This window comes from Halichoerus grypus, chromosome 5, assembly GCF_964656455.1.
Source record: "Halichoerus grypus chromosome 5, mHalGry1.hap1.1, whole genome shotgun sequence".
Classification (NCBI taxonomy): Eukaryota; Metazoa; Chordata; class Mammalia; order Carnivora; family Phocidae; genus Halichoerus; species Halichoerus grypus.
Window position 1 is genome coordinate 8,691,661 of NC_135716.1, and position 26,817 is coordinate 8,718,477.

At 53.3% G+C, this 26,817-nt stretch overlaps 1 protein-coding gene across 8 annotated transcripts in view; it reads left to right on the forward strand.

The window, feature by feature from the left end:
* ST3GAL1 (ST3 beta-galactoside alpha-2,3-sialyltransferase 1) overlaps positions 1–26,817 on the forward strand; it is a 93,926-nt gene that overhangs the window by 21,130 nt on the left and 45,979 nt on the right. Inside the window, exons 1-2 of one of the 8 annotated variants that reach the window (XM_078071982.1) lie at positions 681–1,112; positions 19,216–19,444. The exons of 5 other annotated variants lie outside the window; for them this stretch is intronic. The gene's annotated coding sequence lies outside the window, so the exon portion shown is untranslated. Of the gene's footprint in view, positions 1–680; positions 1,113–19,215; positions 19,445–26,817 lie in introns of those variants that run through there. 2 more of the 8 variants (XM_036091170.2, XM_078071986.1) reach the window with 2 other exon arrangements.

The following is a 26,817-nucleotide window of genomic DNA, read 5'->3' on the forward strand; positions in this document are numbered from 1 at the left end:
CACGGCCACTGCGGCTCCTAGCAGCAGGAAGGCGACGGCATGTCGGTGGACGCCCACGTCCTTCACTCCCGGCACGTGTTTGTGGCCTGCATCTCTGATGGGGTCCCGAAGCCCATCACACAGGGTGTGCAGAGACGCACAGGTGCAGGAAGGTGCGACCGTGGGCCACTGCGTGCGCGCGCGAGCGTTGTCCTGGGGGGAGGGGCGGTGCCTGGCCATCACCCTGTGCTTGCAAAGCCCTCGGTCAGGTTGAGGGCGTGAATGCAGAAGTGGGCCTCTCTGGGGAGAGGGCATTTCCTCTCTTGCCGTGGGGTATTCCCCCTGAGCCTCTGCTTCCCAGAGGCCTTAACCGAGAACACATTTGTATCCCTGGCTCCCAGCAGAGCATTTGTAGGAGGCGAACTTGATAAATGCTAGTTCCGTTCGTGCATCAACAACTATTTCTGAGCTCTTTCTCTGTGCCAGGCACTGTCCTGGGCAGCCAGAGACCCAGGGAGCTCACGTGCTGGCCGGGGGCGAGGAAGGGGAAGAGATGGACGATAAGCAGGAACCGAAATACACAGCGGCAGGGTGGGTGGGGTGGAGAGTGCCAGGCGGGGACTGGGTGAGGTGGGGTGGGGTGGGGAGCACAATGTGGCGTGCTGGTCCAGGAGGGGCGCTCGGAGGAGCCGTGGCTAGAATCCAGTCACACTACCCAGAGGAGGGAGCGCACAGTGAAGACGAGGAGCCTGGGCTGCTGATCAGAGGATGGATGGGGAACTCATTACCCTCCCCGAGGGACTGTGGCCTTCACCCTGGAAAGCCAGGCCTGCCTGCTCCAGTGGATCTTTTAAGGCCTCAGGAGTCAACGCACGTGGGCACTCTCCCTCAGAACTCAAACTGTTATCAGCTGGCCCAGAGGCGAACTGGAGGCCAAGGGCTCTGAGTAGATAAGAAGTGGTCTTGGTGGTCAAAGATATGGAAACGGGCAGCAGTGAGATGCGGGTGAAATTTCTGTTGCTGATCACCTTAAAGGAAAGAGCAACGGTTGTGGGCACAGGGACCGTTGCTCTGGAAGAGAGGAGACCTGGGGGCCAGCTTCGAGGAGCTGAAGGGCTGGCAGGTGCAAAAAGGTGAGCTCGTCCTGGGTGGTTTTAAGGAGGGAATCCACATGGAGTGAGTGGAATTAGCAGAGAGGTTCCAGTTCAGGCCGTGGTATTCCTTCCTTCCTTCTCATCCATTCGTTCATTCATTCAGGCAGCAGATACTCCTGGGTGCCCGGCACTGTGCCGAGGACCGGGGATGAAACACAGTGAGACAAGAGCTCTGTCCTCGAGATAGTAGTGATTCAGTGGGAGAAACAGACAAATTAACTGATCAGCGGTAGCACAGATGCAGTTCTGAGTTTGGGGAGGCCTCTTTAAGAAATAATGATACAAGTTAGGGATTTAAAATGAAAGACAAGCCCTAGGGGCACCTGGGTGGCTCCGTTGGTTAAGCGTCTGCCTACGGCTCAGGTCATGATCTCAGGGTCCTGGGATCAAGTCCCCGCATCGGGTTCCCTGCTCTGGGGGAAGCCTGCTTCTCCCTCTCCCTCTGCCTGCCATTCCCCCTGCTTGTGCGCACTCTCTCTCTCTCTGTGTCAAATAAATAAATAAAACCTTAAAAAACAAAAAAGAAACACAAGCCCTAGTTAAGTGGGGTGCAGCCAGGGGCTGGAGCTTAAGCTTCCCTGGTGTGGGCCAGGCCGCCTGCCGGGTGGGGGAGAATGCCTTTTCTCCGGGGGTACCTGGAGCCACAGGGGTGACTGGGCACAAGGGGTTCTTTGCAGCAGAAGGCTGAGGACGGAGACTTGGCGGGAATGCTGGTAGTGGGGATTCTGGTGGGGTCTTACCTTCGAGGTCCTCCAAGCCCTTGTTCTTGGGCTAACCAATGAGAGCTAAAGACTTTTGTGCTTCTGAGTGCTGCTGGGACTTTCAAAGGCACTTTCCTGGCCATTCTGCCAGGGGGTCTACCTTATGATCCCACTTCCGGGACTGCCTTCTGAGCAATCACCTGAACCTTGGGGTTAGCGGGGCTGGCAGAGTGTCTGCCAGCACTTGCAAAGGTCTGCTGTGGGTCACGTGCTCTTCTAAGAGCCCCAAGCGTCGACACATTTAACCCCCGCAGGCACCCTGGGAGCTTCCGTCCTTCTCCTTGTTTCACCAGTGATGGAGGCACGGAGTGGTTACGGAACTCAGCCGCAGAGGCGAGCTGTCAGTGAGTGGAGGAGGCGGGCTCTGTGCCTCTGGAGCCCAGGCCCCTCGCTGTTCCGCCCGTCCGGGATCCTTGCCGCCTGACTCTTAGAGCAGTGCGCCGGAGACGGTGCGAGGGGCCGAGGTTAGAAGGGCCGAAGGACATGCACAGAACGGGATAACGTGTGAGGGACCTGCACACGGAGCTTTACCAGCGCGCCGCAGGGCTCGCTAGCAGGTGAGGAGGGGGACACACGGAAAACCAGAGTACATGGTAACTGCGTGTTCACAGGGCTGGAAACCCCGCTCGGCCCTCCCCTGCTTCCCGGACAGTCCCCCAGGCTCATCTGTCCACACATCATCCGCAGGCGGTTTCTGAGAGCCGGACACAGGAGAACCAGCGCTGAGGAACGGAGACCTGGTTTCTGCTCTCGTACCACTAACAGTGCGGGCTTCTGCCTGCTCGCTCTGCTTGCACTTTCTCCCACCCTGTGGCAGGGCTGTATCTTCCGGCAGCAGCCCTCCTTGGTCCCTCACTGGTCCCAGCGCCCTCGGAGCCCGTGCCCCCCTGCACCTGTCACCTCGTTTGGAGAACGGAGCGGGGGACCCACAGACCCTCCTGGACTTGAGAGCACACGCTCTTCACCATGGCCGCAGGAGGCTTTGCAGGCATATGTCGCATCATTAGCATCTGCTAGAAAGGCCAGGCACCCTGCCTGAGACCGGGGCAGTTGACAACGGTGCATGCCCTCCCAGGGGGCTCAAAGATCCAGCCCTGGTTGACAACCGGGCTGGAAGTGGGAAAGCAACAAGCCTCAGCACAAGCTCACGCTGACTCCACTTACCAGCTGCGGGTCCCTAAGCTGATGAGCCTGGCTCCCCTGGGAGGATGGAGCCAGTCCCACCCACCAGGGGAGAGGGACCCCACAGGGATATGTGAGCTTTAAGGGTTCACCAGAATAGGTCTCGGCGTGAGGAGGGCCTGGAGGCTTCTCCATCTGCATCTCTCCGGCTCTGCCACCCTGATTCCCAGCCGTAAGGGAGACAGAGCCCCCCACCTGCGAGGGCCTGTCAGGGTGAGACGCTGCGCACAAAGCCGCGCCCGGTGCCTGGCCCGTAGTCAATGTGACACGTCACCCGTGTTGTTATTCCTAGCTGAGCCACCCTGGCGGGCCATGGATGAGCTGTCGCACAGCTCCGCTCCACCGCCCAAGCTTGGGGCAGGTGTCTGGCTGCAGCCGAGACATTTCTTCCATGGCAGGACGAACGTTCCAGAATAACCATATCTTCCATGGCAGGACGAATGTTCCGGAATAACCACTGCGGCCAGGCCTTGAGGCCTTGATGACATGCGTGGGGGGGCCACCAGACCACCAGAAGCATGGAAATTTCCTTTGTGCTTCTGGAAGCCATGCCCACAGATTGAGTCGACCTCAAATGACTAATTTTTATTCCAGTCATGCCTGGATGATAAGCATTTGGACATTTACTAATAACCTTTGTTCCCCAACGGCATCCAGTCATGTCCTTCCTCTTTTCAGTGTCCATGTCGCTCCTGGCCCCGGCACAGAGTCCAGATTCCACAGCAGGACGGACAAGGCTCACCATGACCTGGGCCCCACCCAGGACCCCGGCCTTATCACCACGCTCCTACGAACCACGGAGAAATTTTTAGAGTAGTATGGAGAGTGTAAACTGTTAAGACAGAAGGCCTGAGTTGAGATCCAAGTTCTGTGGCCTACTGTACCATGTTGGACAAGCCACGGCACCTGCCTTGATCTGTGTTTTCTCATGGGCAAAACAGACCCAAGAGATGACAATAGTGCCATCCTCATAGGGGTGTTGTGAGGATCAAATGTGTTGATATATGTAAAGATGCTTAGGATCCTTCCAGACACACAGCAGTCCTGACTTCCAATGCTGTGTTCCAAGTACTGTTCTGGGTCGGGCTAAGCCCTCGGACTGCTGGGGGCGCTCCCTTGGGGGATGCTCCCCTGGGCCCCGCCCCTTGTGGTGAGCCCCTGTGGTCATTGGGACATTGCCCCAGATCCGAGCCAGTGAGGGGACTGGGGTCCTGCCTTTACTGGGGTTGAGGGGTGGGGTGCCAGGTTTTTGCAGGCTTACTCTTTATTGGTGAATTGAAAACATAAAAGCAGGAATGAGGGCGTGGGAAGGGAAGAGTGGGGTCACTTCAAGCTGTCACCTTCGGCTTTCTAAAAGGGGAACTCCGTGGGTGGGGCGGTGTGCTGTTGATCTCGTTGTGTCGCTGGTGTTGCATGTCTTGGAGATGGATGTCTTTATTTTTATTTATTTGTTTGTTTTTAATTTAAATTTTACTTAGTTAACAGACAGGGCAATATTGGTTTCTGGAGTCGAATTCAGTGATTCATCCCTTACCTACAACACCCGGTGCTCATCACAACAAGTGCCCTCCTTAATGCCCATCACCCATCTAGCCAGAGAGAGAGGGATGTCTTCAAAGTGAATGTTTTGGCAATCAAAAGTTTAATGTCAGGCGCTTACTTACATCACAATCGAAAAAGCTAATTGTCAGGCGCTTGAATTATAGTACTTAGTATAGATGTGGCTTTGGCTGTGGGTATAGATGTCCCTATACAGATCTAGGCATGTTCTGTGTTTATCATAAATAGCATTCATTCTAAATGAAGTAATTTTCACGTCCCCAGGATTTGGAACGTGTGGTTTGCATGTGCTCATCCCTCCACCTGAACACCCTCCTCTTTGTACCTTCCTGTTGAAATCATCCGTCTTCATGCCTCAAGTGTCACCTCTTCTGGGAATCCCTTCCCCCAACTTGTCCCCTGACCTCCCCCTGGCTCCCCCAGAGCACCCCCGTGTGTGACTTGACCACATTGCCCATCATGCGGGTGCCCATGTGTGTTTTCTCTGTTAGATTGGCAGCTCCTTGGGGAGCAGGATTGGGATTCGCTCTTCAAGGGGACTTACTGAAAACCCACCTGTGCCAGGTCCAGCTCTGCATGCGCAGAGCCAAGAATGGATATATGAAGGCAGGCACAGTTGACCGCCTGTCTCGGCCACACAGAACCAGCCCCAGCTGCTGGGTTGATAAACATGATGTCCAGCTAGCTGACCGCTCAGCTGGGCTAGACGCAGACTTGGGCCCCCTGGGGGATTATTTCTCTCTTCTTCAGTTCTCTGGGGCATCCACCAGCCTTCCACACTTCTTGTGACTTCCGCCTCCAGCTTCTGAAGAACTGGAAATGGGGGGGATCCCATGTCTGGGAGCTCACGGTCCTTTCACTTTGGGACTAGCCACTGTTCCTGAGCTGCTCTCAGCTCCGCCTGTATGCTCGCTGGAAGAGCTGTTTATGATGCGCATGCCTCAGGTTAAGTTAAGCAAGCACACCTGGCAAAGTAGCCAACCACCCTTTCTGATCTGGGTAATGGGGAGAAGGAAGAAGAGTGTGGACGAGAACCAAAGCCAGCCTGTCTGAAATCCATTTGGTAAGCACTGCCTTGCATGGGACGTCCCAGGGCCATGCCACCATGTTGCTCAATGGCCTTCATGTAAACACTTCCTCCCAGGTGCTAAAAATATCCTCTGTGTTGGGGGATTGGCCAGCAGAAAACAAGAAGGAAGGGAAGGCTTTGGGGCAGGAGCCATGGATTTGTTTTCTGTTGGTTGAATAGAATGGCATTGGCTCTCTGCCCTTCAGAGACGCGCAGAGGGACAGTTAACTGGAACCTCCTTGAGGGCAGGGGCCGTGTCCTTCCCCATTTGCAGCCCTGGTACCTGGATGGAGTTGGGGTCTCTCAGGGAGTGCTTCTGGAGGTGACGTGAAGGGTTGTCACATTATGTGGCTGTGTGATGTTTCACCAGGTGGTGGTACCGAAGGACTTAACCATTTCTGTTACTGCGTATTTCTCTATGATGGGAGGAGGACGGTGCTCTCGGCTGAGTGCAGGTGGGACTGGAGCTGGAGGCGCCTCTCATGTTCATGTGTAAAGCTGGGATATTGGTAATTCACAGGGAAAAATATATTCCTGCAGCACGAACAGGGATGTTGACGTTCTGGGTGTCGGCAACATCTGCAAATCCTTTGCTCTGGTTCCTGGACCCTATAGGCTTCAGGAATTTTGCAGAACTCCAGGGTTTGAAAGTTCCATGGGTCTCCTTGGAACTCAGAGTGCCATTGGACTGTGAGGGGCACAGTATGCCTGCATTCCATGGAACCCTGGGGGCTCCCAGCATTCCAGCATCCAGTGGGAAGCCACAGAGCTATGGCCCGGAAGTCATCCCTCCGCAATAAAAGGAGTCAAGAATGGCAAATTAATGGACAGCGGCTGCACCAGCTCCTGCCCAGCTCCTACTTAGTTCCTCGGTGGTTTGAATGAATGGATACGAGAATGAGTGAGGGAGGGAAGACAAGATATCCTTTCAAAGCTGTGCTTCTCAGCCACACACACACATGAACACCAGTGAACACACACACACACACACACACACACACACACACACAGCGGGGAGAGGCATATTGACTGTCTCGGCACCTGGGTTATCTTCGGGCATTTTGCAGGTAGGGGCTTGGGAGGCTCTACCTCCTATAGCAGGCAGAAGGAGTCCTGTCCAAACCGCCAAGGGTGCCCTCTCCAGGACCCTGTGGGACGAGGCGTGGAGCCTCGTCGCCTGGGCTGTCCTGCAGTGGTTCTCAAGCTGCTTGTGTTCCGGACTCCTTTCTAGTCTTAAACATTACCGATGGCCCCAAACAGCTTTTCTTGACGTGGCTTCTCTCTCGTAACATGTCTCGCTTAGTTATGAACATTGAGAAGTGCTTTTCAGATGTATGCCTTCCTTGAAAAATAACAATAATAAATGAATCACGCGGTAACATACAGGTGATGAAAAACATGCCAAAACAGAACATTAGTGAGAAGACTGGTGTTTTACCGATCTCTCCAGTGTCTGGCTTAAATGAGAACAGCTGGGTTCTCCTGTCTGCTTCTGCATTCTATCTGTGCTGAAATCCCTTGTCACTTGCCTCTGGGAGACTCCCCTGTGCATTTGTAAGACACGGAAAAGGAGATAATGTCTTAGTAGTAGTATGAAAATGGTTTGCATCATGAACTCCCTGGAAGGGACATGGTGACCTCCGGAGGTCCCGGGAACATAATTTCAGAAGTGTAGGTGCGGTGGTTGAGAAGATGGCTTTTTAAGCAGCTTAGGCAGCCTAGGGGAGAAGGGAGCTTCTATCCCGGGTCCACCTGCCACCAGCTGAGTGGCCTTAGACGAGATTACTTTTCTGTGCCTCACTTCCATCCTCTATAAAATGGGATAATAGGACCCACTGCATAGGATTACTATGGGCATTAAATGAGTGGATATGTATACTCTTAGAATAGTGCCAGGCACATATTAAATGCTATGTGTGCTATCTATCTATACACACACATGCAGATGCATGCATATATGTGTATATATGTGTATACTCTATGCTAACATGCATGTGTTTGTGTGTGTAGGTACTATAAATAGCATATGCTATACATATACTAATGCCAATAAAATATTTTTTTAAGTTACTACAGCAAAAGTCACCCATTTCACATCATTTCTAAGAAACTGAATTTTTAACACAGCTATTTCTTAAGGCAGCATTTCTGTCCCCTCGCCAGCCAAGGCTGTGTGCAACGAGTGCCTCATGGAGCAGAACCGAAAGTGCAGGACCCAGATGAGAGGTCAGCTGTGCAGACCCCAGGGGGGCCGGCAGACTGTTCCCCTCCTCTTAGCTTCCCTGGAAACCAGATCAAGGGCTTGGTGACAACTTTTGACGACGTTCCTCATTTTCTCTTCCTCTGTTTACTGATGACATGACCATCTTCATTTAGCCACCCGATTGAGAACATCTGGCCACTGGGCAGGGCCGAAATCAAAGAAGGAGCCCACAGCGCCTGGGCCCAGGGATTTCCTGAAACCCCAGCTGCACGTCATGGGCAGCGCTGTGCTCGGTCAAGGGCGCAACTCACGCTGGGAGCCTTGTCCTGAAATACTTTTGTCTGGAAGCTCGCAGCATGAGCTTTACAAAGGCACATGCATCCTCTTAGTCTTTGAAAATACACAGAAGTTCAAAAAATAAAAAGATAAAAGGTTGGCTTGGATTATGTCGCCGTAGCATGGGACCCGCGTGAAGGAATCCGGGAGATCTCACGCTGAAATGCTGGCTCCTCTTCCATCTGCGCCGGTGTGGACTGTGGCTCCCCACTCTGGCATATTCCTTAATTCAATTAGCAAGTATCGACTGAATGCCTCTTCGTGCCAGGTGGGCTTCGGAGAGCTGGGAAGAAGGCCTCAGTAACTCACAAGCAATCCCTTGTGAAATGTACATTCGGGTGGGGGAACTTCTGGTAAACTCCGAAGTTAGCAAGTGGAGTCTAGCATTTGTAGGAGGGTGAGAAGTGCTGAGGGAGAGAGCTGCCAGTGGAGGGTGGCTGGGGCTGGCTGCTCTCAGGAGGCTTGGAGGAGGTGACAGCCTTGTCCACGTGGCACCTGGGGGACAGCCATTGCCAAACCCTAAGCGGGCAGGAGCATCCCTGGGCCATCTGAGCAGCAGACACCAGGGCTGCCGAGCAAGTGAGGGGCTAGCAGATGGTGAGGGAGGAAGGGGGAAGGCCCGTCGTGGTGGCCGCGTTGGGCTTTAGGTGACTGGCATCTCCCAAGTGTGACACTGTGCCTCTCAATGGACGGCAGTGACATCCTACGGCTAATTCCCTAAGCTCCTCAAATCACAGCATCGCCTCCTCTGGAAAACTACGCCTGCACCCATCACTGGGCCTGGACCCCTCCTCTGGGTGCCTATGCCATCCTGCGTAGGCAGGTTAATCTGCCTGCCCGTCTGTCTCCCCATTAGCTGGGTCTTTCAGTTTTCTACCTGCCAAGTGGGACAGCCCGCCGGTCCTGAGATTCATGAACTCTTACCTTTGTTCGGGAGCACCACCCCCAACATCTGAGCTCCTAGGGCCCTCCTCAAATGCTGGCTCTCCCCTGGGACCCTTTTTATCTTGGTCCCAAATGGACCCATCTCCTCCTTCCTCAGAACCCCGCTCACATTCTCTCTGTGCCCTTCCCAGGCACTCAGCTCATCTTGCCTGGCATTTGCCTGTCAGATTCCCCTGCTAGATGCTAAATTCTACAGGGCAAAGACTAGGTACACCTCTGAAACCGTGGCCTGAACTCCATGTATGTCACCTGCACTAGGCTAGAGAGCTGGGAAGTCCTTCGCTGGCTGCTCTGTTCCATCCGGATGGGGACTGGCGGCTCCAGGTTTGCCCCAGAGGCCTTGGTGCCTGGTTCCTGAGCATTAGCTGTCCCGCACCGCCCACGGGCCCCACTCTGCCTGCACCGTAGGTGCAACCAGCTCAGCGTTGGCACAGTCCACGTGTCCTCAGGCGAGCCGTCCCTCTGCCGGGAGTGCCAAACCCCTATTTCTTCAGCCAGCAAGTGTGTCTGCCCAGCCCTTACCTCCTCAACAGGAGGGCCACCTCCTTGGGCAACTGTCACGGATGCCCCATCTGCTTCCACGCAGGGCCCTGCCCCTGTCCCTGTCCTGGTGGAATGTTCTCGTCTAAACACAGTGGAGTGTGCCAGAGGGATTCAGGTGGCCCCACGCTTGCAGGGGCAGCCAACTTGGTCTCTAAAGGGCCAGACTGTAAATATTCTCGGCGTTGCGGGCCTGATGGTCTCGGGTTTGACTGTTCGGTTCTGCCACTGTGGAGGAAAAGAAGCTGCGGGCGGTGCTTAAGTGAGTGGGTGTACGTAAGACGGCATTTACAGAGACAGGAGGCAGGACAGGTTTGACCGTGGGCTGTGGTTTACTGGCCCTTGGTCTTGACTCCTTCTAGGCTGTAGAGGGAAAGAGTTGGATTAGCCTGTGTATGTACTGTCTGCTAATTCCTATGGCCCCTCGCGGGACAGGGGGCTCTTGGGGAACGTACGTTGTGCTGCACTCAGCTTTGCGTCCTCGGGGACTAGCCCGGTGCCGGGCACAGTGAGCCCGGGGATGGGTCAGCGAGCGTGGGGATGACCTTTCCGCAGCTACTGAGCCTAGTCTTCTAGGCTAGACCCGCCCCTTCCCTCTAGGCACCTAAGCTGCCCCCCCCACCTCTGCACTAGACTCAATCCCCCCCTCCAGCTGCACCATTTCTGGAATGAGTTTAATGAGCCCTGGGTGGGGATGGGCGCAGTCCCCTCGAGGTTCCCCTGGGAGGATTCGGCTCAGCCCTCTAGACTCTGACATCCTGGGAATGCCTCCCTTCTGGAAGCCCAGTGGACAAACCCACAGATTTCTAAGCACCCAGCCTTGACCAGCGCCCACCTGGATTGACCTGTCCACGGAGCTGGGATGAGGGTCGGGGCAGATGGAGCTTCCTGTCTGCTGTTAGTCCCCCAGAAAGGAGGCACTGAGGTGTGAGACCCCCAGCAGGCAAGCTGTTTCCCTCCTGCATTGAGATTGTCCTGGGCTCTGCGTGGCCCTGCCTTGAGTCCTGACATACACTGAGGCAGGCTCTGGAAAACCCCACGTGCTCCACACATATTATCTCACTTAATTGTCATTACAGCCTAGGCCCCGGATATCATTATCCTCATTTTATACAGGGCAGACTGAGTCACAGGAAAGTGACTTGCTTGAGCTCACTTAATGCAGGGGCAGAGTCGGGACTTGAACCTACAGACTGGACGCTGGGGCCTTTGCTCATAACCCTCAATGCCAAGCTGACATGAAGTAGATAGGATCCAGAGCTGGAGGGAACCATGTAGATCGAACAAGCTACCACTCCAACCCCCTCTCTCTGGCTGAGGACACCATTGCACAGAGAACTGAAGTCATCTGCCCAAGATCACACAGCATTCATAGTAGAGGCAAGATTTCTTTTTAAGGATTTTATTTATTTATTTATTTGAGAGGGAGAGAGAGCACGAGCAGGGGTGGGAAGGAGAAGCAGACTCCCCGCTGAACAGGGAGCCCATCCCGGGACCCTGAGATCATGACCTGAGCCGAAGGTAGACGCTTAACCGACTGAACCACCCAGGTATCCCTCATCGTAGAGGCGAGATTTAAAGCTGCGTGATTCGATTCCTAATCCAGTGCTTTATCCACACACTCAAACCCCTTCTTTGACTTTTGACCTATAAATAAACAGAGCCAAGGTCCCTCCCTCCACCTAGAGTAAAACAACCTCTCACCTCATCCTTTGCTAAAAAGCAGCCCCTTCTCCTGGGGGTGACAGTGCAGATATACACCTTAGTTGCTATGGGTGGGTGTCCTGGGATCTGGTTTCCAGATCTGGGTTCAAGAATCAGTACTCGGGTGGGCTTGGACAGGTCCACTTGCCTCTCTGGCCCTCTCTTTTCTCTTCTGGCTCCTGGGGCTGCCAGGCCCACCTTGCCGAGGTGTTCTGAGAATTAAGTCCCCCGATGTACCTGAGTGTCCAGCCATCCCGACGCCCTGGGTTTTCAGCAAATGTGGCCTCTTGTCCCCACTTCCTGTCTCCCTCCCGAAGCTCCCCCCGCCCACGGTGCCCTGAGGAACGGCAGCACATCCCACCCACTGCACTCAGCTGCAGAACTTCATGCGGAGACTCCTTGAGAGCAACCACTCTGACCTCTTCCGGGCAGTGTTGCAAGTCTAGGAAACCACATTGGGCTCTCTCCACCCCGGAGGCTGTGGCAGCTCCGTGTTTTTGCTCAGCCTGTAATTGGCAGGGTTTTACGTGGTTTCTCTGTTGCCGGAAAGTCCCAGTCTTCTCTCGTTTCTCTCTGACATGTAATCGTATCTCAGTAACCCAAGCGGTGAGGCTCCTGGCCCCTCAGTGGAGGTCTTTTTCTCTGGAGACAGATGTCTGGGTAAAAAGGAAGACATTAGCTGATGGAAGCCAACGCTATGATTAGCCAGACCCTTTAATGAGAACGCCACATGGATTGGCTGGCTCTGGATGTGGGGAGTCTTAAAGTTCTTCATCGGCTCTGTCTTTTTCTTCCTGATCTCGAATAATCTACGGGAGCCCAGACCCTGAGTGCCGGCTGGGGAGTGGATGATAGGAGAGGGAACAGCAGGGGTGAGGGTTTCCGGCATCCAGGAGCCTCCAGGGCTGGGGTGAGTTGTCATGTGTGAGGCCAGGAAGGGATCCTCAGCTCAGGAGCTCGCCCCACTGCAGGCCGCCCGGAGCCCAGGCTGGCCTTCCCACTCAGCGCTGACGTTGGGAGAAGCGGCGGGATCCACTCGCCTGCAGAACAGTGCTGTCCACCGGGGGTGGTCGTGTTGCCTGGTGGTTAAGAGCTCTGTCCTGGGGGCACTGCCTGGGTCTGTGTCCTGGCTGGGCCGAGTACAGGCCGGGTGACCTTGGACGAGTTCTTCACTTCTTCTTGTGTTTCTGATTTTCATCTGAACAATTGGGATGATTACAACTTGTTCAAGCCTCATTAAAGACAGATATTTTTTGAGCGGTCCACAGTCCATTACGTGGGGAGAGTGCCGACCCTGCTGCTGGCCCTAGGGAGGTCCTGGGAATCCCAGGAGAGCGGACTGTGCATTTGACACAGAGCAGGAGAGGTGACTGCCCTGCCGATCTCTCCCCTCCCTTCCCCCTCCCATCCGCCCACCCCATGGCATGCCTCTTCTAAGTCTTGGCATAAACTCTCTGGCTCGTTGAAATGCGGCTTCGTTTCAGCATGGCCACGCCTGCTTTACAGAGGAGGACAAGGATGCAGAGATGGGAAGACACTTGCCCAGTGGTCCCAGCAAAGATTTGGCAGAGCCAGAATCAGACTCAGGCAGCATGGCCCTCATCCACGTGCCCTCATCCATCTTGGCGTGTGGGGAGAAACAGGCTTACACCCGTATGGTGGTTGTCACCTGATCGTGTGGGACAGAGACACGCCTGGGGGATGGGGTCTGTTCATCCTTCGGCTAATGCAGGTCTAGATCCCCCGTCTCTGCCTCTGTGGTGTTAGGAGGAGCCAGCAAGCCCTCAGAAAGGGCTGTCCCTCCCCCGACCCTGCGCAGCAACCCCCCCCAGTCTGGTCAGAGGCAGGAGGCCCCTGGAGCAAGGGGGGAGGGAGGGGTGGGAGGCCACGGAGGAGGAGTGGGGGCAGGGCACAGACCCATCTGTTTGGAATTAGGCATTGAACACAGTTGGCCAGCAACCGGCTCTATTAGGCCAGAAAGCAGTGTGGAAACAGCCTGCCAAATGTCTAAGTGCAGCCAACTCTCCTCCTGAGATTCCATCCCGGTCTCTTTGCTCTAACGCCCGTTTGCCCGGCACCTTGTCTATGCTGAACGGGGGACCTCCAGTTCGCAGATGAAACCTGGTCTCCTGGGGGCTAATGGGCAAGGCCCACAGCCGCCGAGCGACCCTCTGACCTGGATCTGATCCCAGGCTTTTGGATGCCAGTGCGTGGTTCCTGGGCCAGCTGTGCTGTGGGTTAGAGTACCTCCGGGTCAGATCAGGAGGCCTGAGTCCCATTTCCTGCTCCGTCCCTGACCAGCTGTGTGGCCTCGGGCAAGTGGGATGACCTCTCTGAGCCGGACCTTCAGCTCTGACCTATAACATGTGACATCGTGTAACGTCCCCACCAGGAGGGCATGAGGAGGTGCAACCACAGTGAGCCTGGGCCGCAGTGTTCAAAGTCTGGGAAGGACCTGTCTACATTCCTGAGGGGCAGCGCCGCCTCCCACAGACTTTCCAGCTGGGGAGCATGGGGGTCCGGGACAATCTTTCCAAGCCCTCATTCCTGGGAGCCATTTGTATTTTTTTTTTTTTTTTAATTTAGAAAATTCTGCTGGGTCTGTGCGGTCACACGTCCCTTACCTTCTGTCCCTGTTGGTCTTCTTTACCGCTCCCTGCTTTTCCTTCTTTGCTTTGGGCCTAAGTCCCTGGAAATGAAATCCCAAATCCTGGGAGGCTTTCTCCTTAAATACAGCCCTTGGGAGCTTGCTAGGTCAAGGTTCTGGGGAGACGCCAGCCCAGCATTGGGATGCGAGAGAAGGTTTTAAAGGTGCCATTATTTGTTGAGGGTTTTTTGGTTTTGGTCTCCGTATTTTACAACCACGAAAGCAGCCATGACCACTGAAGAAAATCCTGAAAATAGAGAAAAGTATAATGGCCTGGAGGAAAACAAAGCAAAACAAAACAAAACAAAACAAAGCAAAACAAAACTGTCCCAGAAAGTACTGATTTTAGCATTTTAGAGTATTTCCTTTCTCTCCATTTTTGGTTCCTTTGTTGTTAAGACTATAATTCTGATTCTGGTATTGTTTCTTTTGTTTGTTTGTTTTTTCCAATTTAACAGTACAGCAGATATTTCCCCGTGTTATTTTAAATTCTTCATGAGCATTCTTAATGACGGAGACTTCTCCGTCAGAGGACGGGTACTTGAACATACCACGCTGCTCTTCATGCTCTTCTTCAGGTGGGGCACGCTGGAGCCCTCTGGCATTTCACTATTAAAAATAACATGGTGATAAATCTCTTTGGGCACAAAACCGCACGTCAGGCCATTTCCTGGAGCAGAGATTCCTGGAGGAAATTACAGAGTGGAAGCCAGAACCGTCTGAGGCCTTCGATGCCCCACATGAACGTCCTTTTGTTCTGGACAGAAGGCTGTGGTCTTGCACAGCAGGCAAGAGCAAGGCCGCCTCCTCTGCGGGGGAGGGAGGGGCTCTCGTGATGCCCCTAAGCGAGGTCAGAATCCAAGGGAAGGCTCGGGAAGGCTCCAGGTGGGGCCAGGCTCAAGCTCTTTTCTCGAAGCAGCTCTGGGAGTCATGGTGGTCCAGGTTAAGTTCCGCCCGAAGCTGGGACGACTGGTAGTGGTTGGAAGGCAGAAGCATCAGGACACGGAAGGTTCTGTGATGCTGGCATAGGCTTGCTGTAGGAGCTCCCCGGAGACTATGCACGAAAAGGCACGCACCCCCAAGCCGCGGGCTCCTTCTGGGCCCTACTCTTCACTCTTCGTCACTGGTCTCTGCACCTCTGACCGATCACGCATTTGCTTCTTTGTTGAGTCTCTGGAACACCGCGCATCTAAGCTGCTTCATCCACTTGGCTCCCTGCTGCCCTCCTCCCGCCCGGCGCATTACCTGGTGCTCAGTAGGTGTGCACTCCGTATGTACGGAATGAATGAACGGTGAGTGGGGGCGAACGTAAAGACCTTCTGGCAGGCCCCCAAGCACGAGTGTTGGAAGTAACAATCCTTGCCTGCATTCCTTTCTCGAGTTCTTCTTCTGGGCCTGGCATCCAGTCCCGGACACCTCCTGGGCCATCCTACAAGGGATGCAGGATGTTATCAGCCTGTTTCCTGACTCCTGCCGCCTTAACATTATAACAGAAACATTTTCCTCATTTTTTTTAAAAAAAAATTTTCTATGAACCATGATTTTTCTTCCTCTCACACATGGAAGAACATTCTGGAATGCACTTCGTACTCTCCTTCATACGCTGGAAGGCTCTGGCGTTCACCTTAGAGTAGGATTGCTGGGGCGTAGAGCCTACCTCTGTGTCGCTTGCCCCAATACTGCCGGTGGCTTCTGGTATGGCTGACGAGTCTACCTTCCCGTTAGCCCGGCATGAGGTTCTGTGTCTACACGTACCCTGGACACTTGGCATCACAGCGCCTGCTAATTCGTGCCAGGCTCATCGCTGTCAAGTGATGCCTCCTCCTGTCTGCATGTGCGTTTCTTGGATTGCTAAGGAGGTCCCGGACTTCTGTGCCTGCCCTGCCCTCAGCCCAGCCGCGCCCCCACCCCAAGCTCACTCGCTCTTCTGTTTGTCCTTCAAGAGAAGTGTAGACATTTGCCCCTTCAGCAGGCTCTGGTCCCAGGCCTCTCCTTTCTGCTCCCCGCGCTGCCCTTCCGGAAGAGCAGGATAAAGTCGTGTGTACAAATCCAGTTCTGGAGTCTCACATCACTGGGATCAAAGTCTGCTCCAGCACCCTACGGGCTGTGCAACCTCCACCAAGGGCCTTAACCTCTCTGAGCCTTAGAGTCCTCCCTTGCAAACCAAGTATGAAAAATGGCACCTCCTGGGAGAGTTTTCTTGAGAATTAGGGGAGATTATTTACGGGCAGTGTTTGGCCCCTCATATGGCTGAGTGCCTGGTAGCTGTGGGGTCCCAGAGCCCTTGTAATCCTGCACTGTCATTACCTGTTTATTTTCCTGGCCTCCGCAGCTTGGGAGGACTCCGGGGCGGGGGGAGGGCTCCTTTTGCCGCATCTTAAATTTTTCAGCTCCCAGCGTGCTGGCCCAACAGCAAGACAGTAATGATGGGTTGGTCTAGATGCCATTTTAAAGTCCCTTCCAACCCTGAAATTCTATGATCAGGAAATGGAAAAAGCCCTCCTTCCTAAGGTCTCTCAATGGGGCTTGATTACAGGCTGCAGGTCATTATAGAGGCCGCAGCGGCGGCTGGAGCTCTGCGTGGCCCTATGGCTGCTTGGTACGCTCAGGAGCTATCCTCTTTCCGCTGACCAGGGGATGGGAATCCTGGCAAAGGCAGGGCCTCAGCCTTCAGACCCACGAGAGACAGCCCTCCGCTCCCTACCCCAAGGGATGGCAGGGCGGCCTCTGGTGGCGTGTGAATATCAGGAACGTCACGGAAAGCGAGAGCAGAGGGGGCCTTTAGAATATCCAGTCCAGGGGTCACAGTCTCCTGGGTCCGCAGGGGCCGTGTGGAGAGTACAGACGGATAAAGAGGCCTGGTCAGCAATAGGGAGTAGTGGGGTCTGTGACAGACCGGCAGACTGACCAGGTTCTGACCAAAGGAGATGACTGTTGCTTAGCCCCGGGGGAATGTGAGCCCCGGGCTTCTGCATCTTCTCTTCCTTTAGCAAAGGAAGCCAGAGGTCCAGATTTTTATGTGAAGTTTTCTGATTTTTAAAAGTGTTAGCAGGACGCCTGGGTGGCTCAGTGGGCTAAGCGTCTGCCTTTGGCTCAGGTCATGATCCCAGGGTCTGGGGATCGAGTCCTGCATCGGGCTCCTTGCTCAGCGGGGAGCCTTCTTCTCCCTCTGCCTGCCACTCCCCCTGCTTGTGTTCTCTCTCTCTCTCTCTCTCTGACAAATAAATAAAATCTTTAAAAAGATAAAAGTGTTCGCTAATTCAGAGTTTTGTCAATTGCTGTATGGCCCAGACAAAACAGGCCCATGAGACAGCAGTTTCAACACCCTCTGATTTAACACCAGATTTGACAGAGTGGGAAACCGAGGCTCAGAATTTGGGAACTTGCCAAGGTCCCCCAGGGGGTGGTGACCCGAGGGATATAAAACACAGTCCTTTGTGGCTTAGTGTAGGCGCATTTTCCACCACCCTGAGGGGCCCCTCGGTGCTACCTTTCTCTGAGGCAGGAACTGAAGCCCAGAGAGGGATCGGGCCTGTCTCTAAGTCACACAGCTTTGCAATGGCAGAGTCCGGAGGAGGGCTGGGGCTTCTGAGCCCTCCTGCATGGGACTACCCAGCCACTGTGCTGCCAGAAATGACCCTGGAATGGTTCCAGCAAAAGCCTGGCCAGGAGCTTGGCACAGGGCACATTCTGAGTGGCAGCCAGTCAACAGGAAGCGGCTGGCCCACCCGTGGGCAGTCATGGCGAGGTCCTGCTGCAGCCTGGAGAGCAGTTTGTGGGCAGTCTGTAGGCTCGCGGAGCTACTGATCTCAGCCCGACAGTGCAGAGAATGCCTTTGGCCTCTTTCTGAAGGGTCCCACCAACTGTGTGCCTGGAGTCTGATTGAAGGACGTGTCCTTACCCTGGAACCGGCATTCTTAAAGAGTCTGCCTGTGGGGGAGTGGGGGATGTTTATTCTCCTTTGTGGCCAGCCTCGTGGCCTAGGAAAATGAACCTGGGCTTCGAATTATGAGAGTTGTGAGCAGTTCCAGTTCACGATGTCCTAGCCGTGACACTGGCTGGCCATTATAGTAATTGTTGCCCTGCTGACCTCACAGAGCTATTTATTATGAGAGTGTAGTCTGGCAGATGGATCCAGATTGCCAAAGAAAATGCTAGAGAAATGGAAATTATTTTCGGCCTTAAATTCCTCTTGAACTGGAGCAGGAATAATAGGAGTCAGAGCATTCAGCAGGTGCAAAGGCCCTGAGGCAAGAATGAGCTTGGAGCATTCAAGAACAGGTATGGAGTTAGTAGGATTGGAACAGAGAGGACAAGGGAGAATGTGGGAGATAAAGCAGAAAGAGGTGGCCCATGGACAGGCAGGAGCAGGGTGCAGTTTCTGGAGGGAGGGCCAGCTGGCTGGTGGCATCTCATGGGAGGGTGCTGCCCCCCAAGATGGTGGGGAGGCGCTCACCCCTCTGAGGCACACCTTTCTACTGGGGCCTGCCGGGCAGGAGAACAGAGAGGTCCAGAAAATGGAGAAGACAGTAGGGTGGGGGAGGGGGATCACCCTGAAAGACATTGAGGAATAGGGGGTGGATCATCTGGGCTGTGAAGTGGGAGTAGGGTTTAGCTGGATGGTGAGAGGTAGATAGATTTCCCAGGTAGGGCTTGGTATTAGCTACGGAGCCAGTATGGAAATGAGCAGGCTTGCTTCCCTCTCTGGGAAAGCTGTCGTGAGATGCAGGAGTGAGGACAAAGCATAGAGAGCCCTGGATTGGAAAGGCCAAGAACCCGGAGGACCTCGGGGGTCCTAACAGGCACACCCATGTCATATCTGGACTCCACGTGTCCACCTGTGCCCCGAGAATGCAGGGCCCCCCCATTTCTTCCAGCCTCACTTATTTGCTCCAAAGTCACAACCCCAGGAGGGTATCTCACTGCCTGAGAACGCAGAAGTCTGAGGAGCCTCCTGGGACCCTTCCACTCCTGCCGTGGAGAGGCAGCCTGTGTAGTGACCGTCCCACAGAGCAGGCACGCAAGGGAGAGAGGGGACTCACCGGAAGGAGACTGGGCACTTGCTAGAAGGAAGAAGGGCAGCCACAAGTGGCCCCTTCTTTCCTGACCCCAGGCCATTTGCTTCCCTTCCACAGCATGGAAGGCGCATCTGCTCTGTGCGCCATGCTGGCAACACGAGAGAGAGCCAGTGTATGTGGCTCTGGGGCACTCTGAGCTTCCTGGTGACCCTGAAACTACAGCAAAACACACCCATTCTCTGTTGCCTGGGAGCATGCTGTACCCGACGGGAGACGGGCAGAAGAAGGATGAACTAAGGGTTGGCCAGTCCTGTGGATCATTCTTGAATCCTTGAGATTCCCGTAGGTAAGAAATGACATCTCCTTATTGTGTGTATCACTTCGATTATTAGTGACCTGGAGCCACTCTTTATAGCTAATTGGTCACTTGCATTTCTTCTCTGTTGATCTGCCTTTTTTGTCCTTTCCTCATTTTTAGAAATTGTGTGCGTATCCTTATTTTGTAAGCGCTCTTTATGTATTATGAATATTAGCCAGGTGCCTGGCAGGCTGCAAATAGGCTTCTTGGTTCGCCTTTATTTTTCACTGTTGCTCAGGGCGTTTGATCCCATATCAGGCACCAGACACCTTTTTCTTTAGAGGGTCAGGTCGTAGCTATTTTAGGCTTTGAGAGCCACAGCCTTTCTGTCACAGCTATTCGCCTGTCGTCATAGCAAAAAAGCCACCACAGGCACTATGGAAATAAATGTGCACAACTCTGTTCCAATAAAACTTTATTTACAAAGACGGGGCCAGACTCCAGTTTACAGCTCCTGCCTTAGGGAAGTTTGCATTTCTAATGTGTTCCATCTTTTCCTTTATGTAAATATGGAATTTTATGCTCAACAGAGGACTTTCCCACTCCAAGATAAAATGGGGCGGGGGGAGCTAGAATAAGAAAAAAATACTCAAAAGTAGTGTGAGCCAAATGCCCCATGAGTGATTAATTCCGTCAGTTGGTTCTAGACAGAGCATCCTGGACGTGCCGACACGGCCCTGCACCTTGGCCAGTCCCAAGTCCCCTGCAGGGAGAGGCACAGGACTGGGTCAGGGCCAGCGGCATCGGGACCCCAAGCACGGTGGCCCAGAGTGGAGGATGGCACTCCAGAGGGGTTTCCTCTGCCCCGTGCCCTCCTCTCTGACCTTTGCTCTCACCACTGACCTTGAAAAGTGTGTTCTCAGGGGACACTTGAGAGACCTGTCCAGTCAACTAGCTAGTCCTAGGCAGCCCCAATGGGACCCCAAGTGAGAACCCCCAACTTCCACAGAAGCAGCCAGTCCCCTTTGCCCCCTCTCCTCCCCCCAGATCTGGACCCTTCTGTGGACCGGGTTGTCAGCCTGATGTTAAAGGATCGCATGTGAATTTTATACCAAGCCAGAGGAGACTGATTCCTCTAGCCTTTTCTTCCGATCTCGCAGTTATTTTTTACACCCAGTGCTGCACGTAGGATACAGCTTGTCTGTCAAAAATTTTAATTAAAAACTCATAAACCCCACCTGGTGTTGCAAAGAGCAAACGGGGAGATGTATTTACTTCCCTGGATTTGCGGGGTCCGTGGCTTTTCTCCTCCTTCCCTCCCTGCTTACCTCCCACCCCCTTGGCTTGCTTAGCCTCAGGGCCCCCTGCAGACCCGAGGCTTGGGGTTGAGGCTCTGAGGACACTCACAGACAGATCCTTCACCTTTCTGCACCTCAGTGGGCACTCCTTAAGAATTTAAGTGATCATGTGGAACTCTGTAGGTCTGTGGCCAAGGGGAAGGGAGATTAACTAAGGTCATGTATCCCTGCTGGCGTCAGTCCCAGAGCCTGGCAATCTGGATTCAGGCACTGACTCTGCCACCTGCTGGCCGCGTGACCTTGGACCAGTGACTTCCCCTCTCTGTGCTTGCCTAATGTGCAGGGTCACTAGGCCCCGAATGCTAGGTTGTTCGGAAGATGAAATGGCTTAATCCACATCAAGTGTTTGTAACGGTGCACGTGGGAGTAGGTAGTAAGTGGCAGGTGTTGTATGTGACGTGCTGGGCACATAGTAGCTGATCACTAAAGACAGTCGCCCTTCTGTGGTACCAGGTATGCCGGAATGTTTCCACCATCTTCAGCTTCGCCGCCTCCCCAGGGATTTCAGATCCCCTGCCTATCTACCTCCTCATACACCTGGATAACCTTGCTTCTCTGTCCTTAGCAGGCTTTGGCTTGATGAGAATTTCCAAACCGTGTTTGCTGATCTTTTAAAACCCCTGAGATGAGTATTTACTGCCAAAATGGGCAAGTCTATCAGAAGGATTTAATTTGGGCACGGGATAATAATGCTGGAGACCGAAGGAGGGAGAACGGCAAGGGTTTCCTTCCTTTGCCCTCTGAGGCCACAAGCCACGAGCACCTCTGTTGATCACTTAAAATCCTATTTGAAAAGGTTACTGGTTATTATGGAAGAATTGCACAGCGTAAGGACTCAGGAAGAAAGAACCGGAGGCTGGCCTCCTCAGACTCCTCCTCCATCCCCAGTCTTCCCTCATGAGGGATTTCACCCTGCATCCCCAAGCTGCTCCCAGCCATGGTGGCCGCCCCTGGGCAGAGGAGGAGCCCCCCGCTCCCGGGCCCAGGCACGCGATGCTGTCAGTGGTGATGAGACCAGGCTCCTGTGCCCCGTGTGCCGAGTCCATGAGCTGCCTTCACTCCACTCTGTCAAGGTTACTGGTGTGCCCATTTTCCAGAGGAGGAGACTGAGGCTTCTGACGCTCTCAGCACTGGTTTCAGGTTGTCTGGCAAGCAAATGGCAAAAGGTACAGCTAGCTGCCTTCTGATAGCCTCGGGCCCCTCCCAAAGTCCACCCTCTGCCTCAGCTCATCTCCGATGACTTCCAGCCGGTCTTCCCCATGCCTCCTGCAGCCGTGTCTCATTTGATGTGGGATGAAATGAAGGATGATGAAATATTTATTGGCCTCGTGTCTGATGGGCACCTTCCCAGGAAAGCCCGGAGAAGCAGTTTGGAACATGGAGCTGGTGCTCAAAATTGCTCAAAAGGCTACTAACTGGTTTATTCACGAGGCTTAATCTCTGGTATTGAAAATGCGATGTGAGAGGTGGTCTTGGCCTGGGAGCTCCAGTGGGAATGGGTGAGTCTCCTGGTTTCCCAAGGACGGAGCCAACTCAGAGGAAGTGACTGGAAAAGGGAATCCAGAGGAGTCACCTTTGCCCATTTGTTGGCTGACAGGTCCCTGCACTCCCGGGCTGACATGATCAGGTCCTGTTTCGCTGTCTGACCTCGTCTCGTAAAATCACCCCTTCTGCTGGGCACACTCACACTGCACTGGCCCCCGCGCTGAGGACGGCCGGCTTGTTTCTGCCCTGTGATCTCGCTCTGCCTCTCCCCTCTGCCTGAACTCTGCTTCCCTCACCCCTGCCTTTGCACAGCCGACTCATTCGGAGGCTCGGTTGAGCGTTCACTCCAGTGCCACCTCCCTGTCGTCCATGGTCTCGCTGTCTGCTTTTGTTTTCGTTTTCTTTTTTTTTTTTAAAGATTTTATTTATTTATTCATGAGAGACAGAGAGAGAGAGAGAGGCAGAGGGAGAAGCAGGCTCCCAAGGAGCAGGAAGCCCAATGTGGGACTCGATCCCAGGACCCTGAGATCATGACCTGAGCCGAAGGCAGACGCTTAACCGACTGAGCCACCCAGGCGCCCCTGCTTTTGTTTTCTGCAGAAGTGTTCGCCATGCTCTGCTGTTTGATTTGATGCATGAGCTTCAAGAGGAGAGGGGCTTTGTCTTGTTCACCATTGTATCACCCATATCCAAAACAGGGCCTGGCACATTCTGGGCCCCGAGGAGTCCTTGTTAAATGACCGATGGCTCCTGGTTGCTCATTATATAAAGCCAAGGGCTTGAACCAGGTGGTTGCAGAAGAGATTCCTTGCTCTTGACAAGTTCTGGGCACTTGAGAGCATTTCACTCCTGAGGCTTTCTCTTACTGGCAGTCACTACTCGGACCAGCCTCATGCAGGGATCTCAGTTCCCTGCTAGCAGAGCCTGAGGCAAGCATTCGGTGTGCGTGGATTACTAAGGAGGTGCTCCAGGAGAAGGCGGGGTGAGGGAGACAGGGGAGGGCAGGGAGAGGAGAGAAGCCGAGCAGGGACGTGCCTCCAGCTGCAGTCAATCCTCAGCTGACTCCACGGGAACCCTGAGCACAAAGTGTGCCCACGACAGGTTTGGCTCCAACACGGAGGCAAACGATGCCAGCATCGTGTAATCACAGGCACCTCAGTCATTCCGGGGGCTGCCCAGGGTGAAGGGGGCCAGGCTGTGGGTTCCTCCCAGACAAGGTGGCTCCTGTCTAGCTGGGACAGTCCTCTGGAGCCAATAGCCACAGCAGTTGAGGGGGAATGGCCATTCAGGCTGGGTGCCAACAGCATCTCTGCTCTACAGGGACCCAGAGCCTTCCAAGTAGCCTGACCCCAGCTAGGCAAATGAAAACCTGAAACCTGCCTTTCCAGGTGAAGGGAGTCCAGAGGTCACTGGGAGTAATCTGCTACCTAAGGAAAGCCCAGCAGCTCTTGGTTACCATCACCTGCCCCTTGGCGCCACTCAGGTTTCCTGCTCATCCTCCAGGCCAGCCTTTCTCTCCAGAGAGGAAAAAAGGAATGGAGTTTCTTTCCTTAGTGTCCCTACTGTGTGCCAGAAACTGTTCTGAGAGTTTTGCACATGGTACCTCACTTAACCCTCTCAGTAACCCATCGGGGTGGGTCTTACAATGCCGGTGTCTGCAAGGCATAAGCCCTGGCTCTCGAGGTCCGACGCTTTGCCCAGGGCCTCACAGCTCAGAGGTGGTAGTGGGAGAATCTCGCCCATGTCCTCTGCGCCAAAGTCTGTGATCTGCCTTCTCCCCACACTGCCTCGGTGAGCTTGGGTAGGGCGAGAAGAGGCATCCCTCTGCCCACAATCTTCGAAGGCTCCCACTTGCCTTTGGGGTAAGGCCAAACCTCTGGGCCTGGCTTCCTATGCCCCTCTGTATTTTGCCACCTTCCTTCCTGTTCCATCGTATCCCTCGTGTTGCCCGCCGCCACCCTCCCTGTGGTGTGAAGGGGCAACTGGCATTTGCTCAGTGCCTCAAAATGTTAGCTCTTGTTTGGGGAGCCCTCCCCATAGGCCCAGGCTAGGTATACTTTGTAGGGGTTGTTTTTTGGAATCCTCCCAAGAACCCACGAGATCAGCCCTGTTTTTCTGGTCTTAGAGATGAGGAAGAGGAACTCAGAGAGGTGACGTAGCTTGCTCACATTCTCATGGCCAGCAAGTGGTAGGAGGAAGGATTGAGCCCCACACCCTGAGCTCTTATCTACTAGACCAGGGCTCACCGAGAGAACTTTCCCAGGCATGGGAATGATCCATAGCCGTACTGTTTAGTCTAGTAGCCACCAACCACCTAAAGCCAGGAAGTGCTAGAAATTTGGTTAATATACCTGAGGAACTATATTTTACGTTATATTTAATTTTAATTAAAAGTCGCCACATGTGGCCAGTGGCCATGCAGAACTGTGAAAATCTTGAGGTGTTACTCTGCTTGCTGCCTAAGACATCAGCCTGATGGCAGATATGGGCAGAAGACATGAGTTTCCTGGATCAGAGACAAAGGACTTTATCACTCCCAGCACAGCTGGGCAGCCTGAGCTTCATGTTTGCGTCATTTCAACTTGCTCCCCAAGTCCCGTGGCTTTGCTTCACAGCTAAGGGACCGTGATCTTTTATAATGGCCCACAAGCAGACCTCCCCAGCTTTTCCCCCTGGAGGGAGACATTATGATACTGGATGGTAAGCAGATCTGAGTTCTGCTCCAGAGAGACCCACGACCTCTACCTTCCGTTCTCTATACATCTTGGAGTTGGCCTCAGTTTCCCCCATTTTTCAGATGAATAAACTGAAGCTCACTTCAGTTACGCTCCCTGAAAGTTGAAATTGTGGACTGTTCTATCTGTTACTCATTGTCAGCTCTGCCCCTACCCTGCAAAATAAAAACGAAAACAAAAACTTGAGACCTTTGTCCTCCTTGCTCCCTTTCAAAACTTTACCCTACAAGATTCTGGAATTCCTTTTCTCTTTGGCCTTGTCATGTTCTTCCCATCTTTCTAGAGCCAGGGCCAGGGTTGCCTCCTCCCTGAAGCCCTCCCTGTCCAGCACAGTCTGTTTCTTCTCTAAAATAGAGCATCCAACTCTGGAAAACAGTATGGAGGTTCCTCAAAAAGTTGAAAATAGAGCTACCATATGATCCAGCAATTGCACTTCTGGGTATTTACCCCAAAGATACAAAAGTAGGGACCCGAAAGGCTACGTGCACCCCGATGTTTATAGCAGCAATGTCCACAATAGCCAAACTATGGAAAGAGCCAAGATGTCCATCAACAGATGAATGGATAAAGAAGATGTGGTATATATATACAATGGAATATTATGCAGCCATCAAAAGGAATAAGATCTTGCCATTTGCAACGACGTGGATGGAACTGGAGGGTATTATGCTGAGCGAAATAAGTCAAACAGAGAAAGACATGTATCATATGACCTCACTGATATGAGGAATTCTTAATCCCAGGAAACAAACTGAGGGTTGCTGGAGTGGGGGGTGGGGTGGGAGGGATGGGGTGACTGGGTGATGGACACTGGGGAGGGTATGTGTTCTGGTAAGTGCTGTGAATTGTGCAAGACTGTTGAATCTCAGATCTGTACCTCTGAAACAAATAATGCAATATATGTTAGGAAAGAAAAAAAGAAGAAGAATTATGTAGCAGGAGGGGAAGAATGAAGGGGGGGAAATCGGAGGGGGAGAAGAACCATGAGAGACGATGGACTCTGAAAAACAAACTGAGGGTTCTAGAGGGGAGGGGGTTGGGAGGATGGGTTAGCCTGGTGATGGGTATTGAGGAGGGCACGTTCTGCATGGAGCACTGGGTGTTATGCACAAACAATGAATCATGGAACAGTATATCTAAAACTAATGATGTAATGTATGGGGATTAACATAACAATAAAAAAATTAAAAAAAAAAAAAATAAATAAAATAAAATAGAGCATCCAGTCTCATACTCCTGACTGGCAGCTCTGGACAGCAGAGCCTTACCTTCCTGTGCTGAATTTCCTTGCACAGTGCCTGTTGAAAGCCTTGGGGAAAGCAAACCAGTAAACAGAGACCCCCCCCCCAAAAAAAAAATAAATCTAGCAACCACCAACTCCTGCTTTATGCCCTGAACAGTATTCACAGCAGATTACCCCACTGCCTACTCCAGGAGCCAGGGTGTGTGAAGAGGACTGAGTTTCCCAGAAAGAGAAGGGGGAGTTTTGAAGTGACTTAAAGAAAAGCTTGTTGAATTGTGGAGTTCTAGTAAATCCACCCACGAGGATAGAGAAACTTGACATTTGTCTCCTGAGCCAGCGCAAAGAATGAGTCTCATTTCTTCCTAAATGAGCAGGAGGCAGTGGAATGATGCCCAAGCTGGTCTCAGGAGACCAAGGTTCTAGTCCAAGTTCTGATGCTAACCAGCTGTATGACCGTGGGGAAGACACTCCCCTTTCTGGGCCTCAGTTTCTCCTCTAAGAAGTGGGACAGGAATGAGAGAAGAGGAACCAGCCCCTCAAAGTACCTTTTTCCCACCCTTCTTTTCAATTCGTGCTTCCACAACTCTGGGCCTAGGAGAG